The sequence below is a fragment of the Pieris rapae genome, chromosome W, assembly GCF_905147795.1.
Source record: "Pieris rapae chromosome W, ilPieRapa1.1, whole genome shotgun sequence".
NCBI lineage: Eukaryota > Metazoa > Arthropoda > Insecta > Lepidoptera > Pieridae > Pieris > Pieris rapae.
Genome location: NC_059533.1, coordinates 883,095 through 890,129, shown reverse-complemented (window position 1 = coordinate 890,129; position 7,035 = coordinate 883,095). Strand labels below are relative to the sequence as shown.

The 7,035-nt window shown below is 41.6% G+C and overlaps 1 long non-coding RNA gene across 1 annotated transcript; it reads left to right on the top strand.

Moving 5' to 3' along the window:
* The first annotated feature begins 403 nt into the window (after positions 1-403).
* On the top strand, positions 404-2,226 carry LOC123690478. Its single transcript, XR_006751098.1, has 5 exons — positions 404-706; positions 987-1,172; positions 1,476-1,530; positions 1,641-1,718; positions 2,070-2,226. It is a non-coding gene; the product is annotated as an uncharacterized LOC123690478 (long non-coding RNA).
* Positions 2,227-7,035: the final 4,809 nt, after the last annotated feature.

Genomic DNA, 7,035 nt, shown 5'->3' with positions numbered 1-7,035 from the left:
AACTATGCTGATGTTATGCATAATACTTTCATAGCTCTTAGTATAGCAAACCCAGTTATCTGATTTAGAGATGTTGTGCTGATTGACCAAATTTAACAAGAAGGGGAGCTCATGCAAAAGAAAGGGATAGTTGCTTGATAGAGGGGAATTCATATGCAAACTATTGTTCAGATGAGTAAGTTTGTTAATAAGGGAGTGATTATTAATAGAAAGTAATTTTAGCAAAAATCTCCTTTTTAGATATTGAAACCTTAAGTATAGTGGAGGAGTGTTGCATTCAACTTGGAGTGAATTTATGGGAGTTGTTCTCATTGCCCCAGTGATAAGTCGAAGACTATGATTTTGAATGACATCCAATTTGTGAAGCAGTTGGTTATTTGAAGCAAAACAAAAGAAACTGTATTCAAAATGGCTACGAACAAGAGATTTGTATAGAGTTAAAAGAATTTTAGGATCAGAGCCCCAGTATGTTCCAGCAAGAGACCTCAAAATATTCAGTGCCTTTGTAGCTCTGTCAGTTACACAATCAACATATTTACCCCAGGATACATTGTTAAGAAACAACACACCCAAGAACTTAGCTTCTGTTACAGCTGGGAGTTCTGTACTATCATAATATAATTTGACCTGAAAAGGCCTTCCTTTATTGAATACTAATACTTTGGATTTCTCTATACTTATGTCTAAGGCAAGATAATTAAAATAGGTATGTAAATTTTTTAAACTAGAATTTAATATGGAAGCTATATTCTTAGAGTTGGCAACGGAGTAATATACCACTAAATCATCTGCAAATTGTAAGTTAGTTACTTTGGGACCTAAAATTAAGTTAAGTTTGTGAATATACAGTGTAAAGATTAAAGGACTTAAAATACTGCCTTGGCAGGTGCCTTTATAGGAGAAACGTGGGCCTATAAGCCTGTTATGATTAACATAAACTTTTCTACCATGTAAGAACTCAAATATCCATTGCACAACCTTTACAGGCAGACCAATGGAAACAAGCTCTGAAGACAGAATATGATGATTTACGTTATTGAAAGCCCCTACTACATCAAAAAATACACTGGCCAAAACATTATTGGATTTGAATGCTTGAAAGATGTCCAAATGTAAATGGGCAATACTCTCTCTAGAAGATCTGCCCTTTCTAAACCCAAATTGATTAGAAGGTAATATTTTATTTAATTCTATGAAATGTTCTAATCTTTGTTTCAATAGTTGTTCAAATATTTTCCCCACACAAGAAGTCAAAGCAATAGGTCTATATGAATTAAAATGAAATTTCTCTTTATTAGGTTTTAATATGGGCACTAAACAATCAATCTTCCGTCAATCTATCGTCTGGGATCAAAGTTTGTTCCCAAAGACGATTAAAAACTTTTAAAAGTACTGATTTGGATTGAATCGATAAGTGCTTTAGCATTTTATATGGAATACCATCTAAGCCTCAAGTTAAGTTGTGTCTCTTCTAGATGATATTGCTGACATTAATTCGGCAAATGAAAATGGTTCGAAACACAGACGAAGGTGAGTAAGTTTTGTTAAATTTACGCATATATATAGTGACCAAATAATTGAAATAGGTGTAGTTCTGCTAAAGGATTCACATAATTTGTTCCAACTTAATCTTCTTTCAGATCTAATTATGTATTTCTTCTTAGCTTGAAGCTTTTTAAAGTTTACATAATTCTCTTCAGTTGGGTCATCTTTGAATTGTAAGTATGCATTTTTACTATCTGTGACAGCTTTAGAACAATTTGAATTCCACCATGGAAGTGGATTTCTTTTTGTTTTTGTGTTTGGTTTTAAACGAGAATTATTATGACCAGATGAAGAGAAAGGAAGAGATTCCGATAGAGCCCTGTTTAAGCATTTAATAAGATTGTTGTATGTTAAAGTAGGATCTTGAGTATTTAAGGATAAATTATGAAATAACAAATCAACTTTAGTGGAATATAGATCCCAATCAACTAATTTTAAATTACAAGAAGAAGGGAGAGGATTACTATCAGGTATATCTATAGAATAAGAATTATTACAACTGAGTAGAATTTTTGTTATTACAGGGAGGTGATAGCTGCCTAATGGATCGTCGAAGACCATCCAGTCACCTTGTAAAGAGATGGAAGGAGAGACTATGGTTAAATCCAAGACATTAGGTCTCCATATGTGAGAGCCGACTGTAGTAACATGACCATCATTAAGTAGGACTAAATTGTTTTTATGAATTTTTTTTTATTTTTTTTTATAGAACAGGGGGCAAACGGGCAGGAGGCTCACCTGATGTTAAGTGATACCGCCGCCCATGGACACCCTCAATGCCAGAGGGCTCGCGAGTGCGTTGCCGGCCTTTTAAGAATTGGTACGCTCTTTTCTTGAAGGACCCTAAGTCGAATTGGTTCGGAAATACTTCAGTTGGCAGCTGGTTCCACAGAGTGGCGGTGCGCGGCAAAAACTGCCTGGAAAAACGCGCAGTTGTGGAACGGTGGACGTCGAGGTGATACGGGTGGAATTTCGTATTCTGCCTCGACGTCCGATGATGAAACTCAGCTGCAGGTATTAATCCGAACAACTCCTCTGAACACTCTCCATGGTAAATGCGGTAGAAGATGCAGAGAGACCCCACATCTCTACGCAACGCCAAAGAATCAAGCCGGTTGGAGAGATTTTGGTCGTCAACGATTCGAACCGCTCTTCGTTGAATACGGTCAAGTGGAAGAAGCTGGTACTGGGGAGCACCCGCCTAAAGGTGGGAACAGTACTCCATGTGGGGCCGAATTTGAGCTTTATATAGTTGCAAGCGGTGGCCCGGAGTGAAGTACCGTCTCGCCCTGCTGAGCACACCGAGCTTTTTGGAGGATAATTTTGCCTTTCCCTCCAAGTGACCGCGAAACTGAACGTCGTTCGATATGTCAACGCCAAGTATTCCAATGCTGGCTGTGGCTTTAAGGAGAGTGTTTTCGAAAAGAGGAGTAGCGACAAAGGGTTTTTTTTTAGCGGAAAACGCGCAAACTTGTGTCTTTTTGGGGTTAAATTGGACTAGGTTTAGTCTGCCCCAGTCAGAGACTCCACGTAGTAGGGTTTCTACTTTAGACACAAGTTTGTTCCGGTACTCATCGACATCTGGCCGAAAAATACTTGCCCGGCCAGTGTAAAGAGTGTCCCCAGTGCTGTCATCCGCAGAGCAGTGAATGTTGCTAAGTTGCAACATATCATTGATATGCAGAAGAAACAGGGTCGGGGATAAAACACAGCCTTGTGGGACCCCAGCGTTCACGGGTTTAAGGTCGGAACATGCTCCGTCGATGACGACCTTGATGCTCCGATCGGCCAGAAAGCTGGAGATCCAATCGCATAATTTCTCGGGAAGCCCATAGGCTGGAAGCTTCGAGAGCAGTGCTCTGTGCCACACCCGATCGAAGGCTTTCGCTATGTCCAAACTAACCGCTAGAGCCTCCCCCTTGGACTCAATTGCCTCCGCCCATCTATGCGTAAGGTATACAAGAAGGTCACCAGCCGAACGACCACGACGAAAGCCGTACTGAGAGTCACTTATCAGCTGGTGGCCCTCCAGATACTCCAGGAGCTGGCAATTAATAATGGATTCCATTATTTTGGAGAACAAGGAGGTTATCGCTATTGGGCGATAGTTGGACGGATCGGAGCGATCGCCTTTTTTAGGGATCGGATGTATCGATGCGATCTTCCAGCACTCCGGGACAGTGCCAAGCGAGTACAGGTACCGGAAAAGGCGCGTTAAGACCGGAGCCAACTCAGGAGCACAAGTACGCAGCACAATTGGAGGAATACCATCCGGCCCGCTCGACTTATGTATGTCCAAGGAAGATAATGCTTTACGGACAGCACGTTGCCGGAATGTAACTTCCGGCATCGAAGAATCACACCGTGAAATGCTCGGTGGTGATCTCCCTCGGTCATCCAAAGTCGAGTTGGACGCGAAGAGACAGCCTAAGAGGTCGGCCTTCTCCTTCGCAGTGTGGGCCAGCGAGTCATCCTCCCTGTGCAATGGTGGAATGGAGGGCTGACAAAAATTCCCTTGGACAGCTTTGGCTAGAGACCAGAAGGCTCGAGTCCCCGAAGGGAGTTGGGCCAATCTCTCGCCAAATCTGGCAATGTGCTCTGACTTTGCTTTAGTGATTTCCCGTTTGAAGGACCTGGAGGCTGAGTTATATGCTTTTTTGAGTTCGCTGGTATTAGCATCACGAGATTTCGCCGCTTCTGCCCATGCCTTAAAGCATTCTCGCTTTCGACGCGAGGCTGTCCTGCAAGAACGCTTAAACCAGGGCTGAGACTTGCCACCGATCGGCACCGCAGAAAAAGGAATAAAGAGTTCCATTCCCTGCAGAACCACTTCGGCGACAGAGGCAGCGACGGAATCTGGAGCTTCAGACGAAAAGCAAATAGGCCCCCAAGGGTAGGACGCAAAGAAAGACCGCATCCCGTCCCAATCTGCTGACTTGTAGTGCCAAATACGGCGAAAACCCAAAAAGCGCGACCGCGAAGGGCGCGTAGATGGCACAGTACTCCGGACCACACAATGATCCGATGAACCCAATGGCGGGTCAATGGAGACTTGATAGTTCTCCGGATGCGAAGTCAGCAGAAGGTCCAACAAAGAGGGTTTATGACCGTCCACATCTGGTATTCGCGTAATCGCAGGGACCATTTGTGTCAGGTCGTAGGCTAAAGCAAAGTCGTGAAAGGATCTTCCCGCGTGATCGGTGGTTTCAGAGCCGAGCCAATCGGCATGGTGGGCGTTAAAATCGCCAAGTATCACGATTTCGGCGGTAGGAACCCTTTCAAGCAGGGAATCTGTAGCCATTTGGATGTGCTCGATGAGTCGGTCAGTTTCGTCATTTCCGCTATGGGACCTATACAGGCACGCATAGAATCGCGGATGGTCATCGCAGTCTATGCGGAGCCAGAGGTTAGATAGGTCCCTTCCTTCAAGCGTCCCAAGGCGACGAGAACAGATATCCTCTCTGACGTACACGCAAACTCTCGCCCGCGGCACAAATGAATGTTCCAATTTGTACCCCGGGTAGGAGAGGTAAGAAGTATCAGCCGGGGAGGATATCTGAGTCTCAGTGAGGAAGAATAAGGCCGGCTTCGCAGATTCAAGGTGAAAGTGAACCGCGCTTAGGTTTGAGTTGAGCCCCCTAACATTGGTGAAGTCCACTGTGAGCGTGGAAGGGGTTGCCTTCGGCGAATTCTTCCGTTTGCCCCGAGATCGAAACCTAAAACTAGAACTGAATGTTTTGTTTAGAGCGCAGTTTTTGCCCACCCCAGAATACGAAGGGCAGCCTGTGCATCCACCACCGGATACTGATTGTTCCGATGATGGACGCCCAGAGGGGGATTCTCCACGTGTGGTACCCCCCTGGGGTAATCTTTCTTTAAACTGCACCGTCATACTCTGGGGAAGGGGGGGGGATGGGCTGGGAATGACATCTAAAATGTCTTTGCCCCTGCAATCAGAGGTTTGGCTGCCCCAAACTATATTATGACAGTTAAAATCCCCCGCCAAGAAAATTGGTTCAATTAAATTGGCTTTTAATTAAATTATTCAGTTTATGTGGTGAAAAAGGAGGGCTGCAATTACCTGGGCTGTAAAGGCTTACAATAGTTAATTCCTTGCAATTTGAATATTTAATTCTAATAGCTATATTTTGAAGAGAATTATCATAAACAGTATTTACATTAGAGTAAGAGATAGTTTTATGTACAAGTATGGCTACACCATTGTGAGAGTTTCCTGAGTCTAGTCTTACTACATCGAAATTACGCAATTTAAATTTATGATGGCCACATGAATATTGTTATCCAAAAGAAAATGGTTGAAAATATGTTGATTGTGCAATATACTCTGATTTTAAACATACATTGCAATGTTTAAGATAAATGTACTAAAAACCAAAAAATAATAAAATAGATACAGTCGTGGGAATTATAAACATATGCATAGACTAGACTAAAATAAAACCGTGGGGCACGTCAATTGTCTACAAATTATCGACTTAATGTTCGATAGAAGAATCGTTTAATTCGTCGTTAAAAATAGGCAGTTGGCCCGCAGACGGTGAGGAAATTACTTACTATTTTCTTGCTCATGGAAATTCCCCACGGTTTTATTTTAGTATATTGTATGCTGCCCTCTCATTTGATACCCATATTGATGGGATTGATAAAACCTACGTTATCCGCCATTTTGTAGCGGCCGCCATCTTGTATTTCAATTTTTTATAGTATATTGTATTCTGCTTGTTGAGCCTTTTCATTTGATACCCATATTGATGGGATCGATAAAACCTACGTTATCCGCCATTTTGTAGCGGCCGCCATCTTATATTTCAATTTTTTATAGTATATTGTATTCTACTTGTTGAGCCCTTTCATTTGATACTCATATTGATAGGATTAATAAAACATAAATTATCCGCCATTTTGTAGCGGCGGCCATCTTGAGTTTATAATGATAATGAATAAACATAATTTTATTGTCACCAAAATCCAAAGTGTATACAAAATGTCAGGTTGACAGAAAGAGGGTGAAATTTGAATTACTAAGTTTGACCCAAGAATAATAAATAATAAATAAATAAAACAAACGGGGTGAGCTAAAACCGTTTAATAATAAAAACCGAACAATCAATACAAGTGCGAAAGCGTGAAGCGCCCTCTACAAGGGTTATCGTCTCATTAATATACTGGATTCTGGAAGAATCCTTGACAGACACTGAGCATTCAATTTTCGAATTGAACTCAACTTCCGGAAAATTTTGTATAAAATTTAAGACTCACATCGCTTACGCTCAAAAAGTCTTGCTATTTTACATTCTGATGACACCATATTTTGACATCTCATGTGATTTAAAATCGGCAGTGAACTCGATTTTTTACGTCAAATTAAAAGTTGCTTTTTCCTAGGTGAAATCATGATTTACAAGTGAGTTAGCCATTTTTTAGCGAAGTTAAAGGTTTTATTTGAAAATATTCTAATATAGGACAATC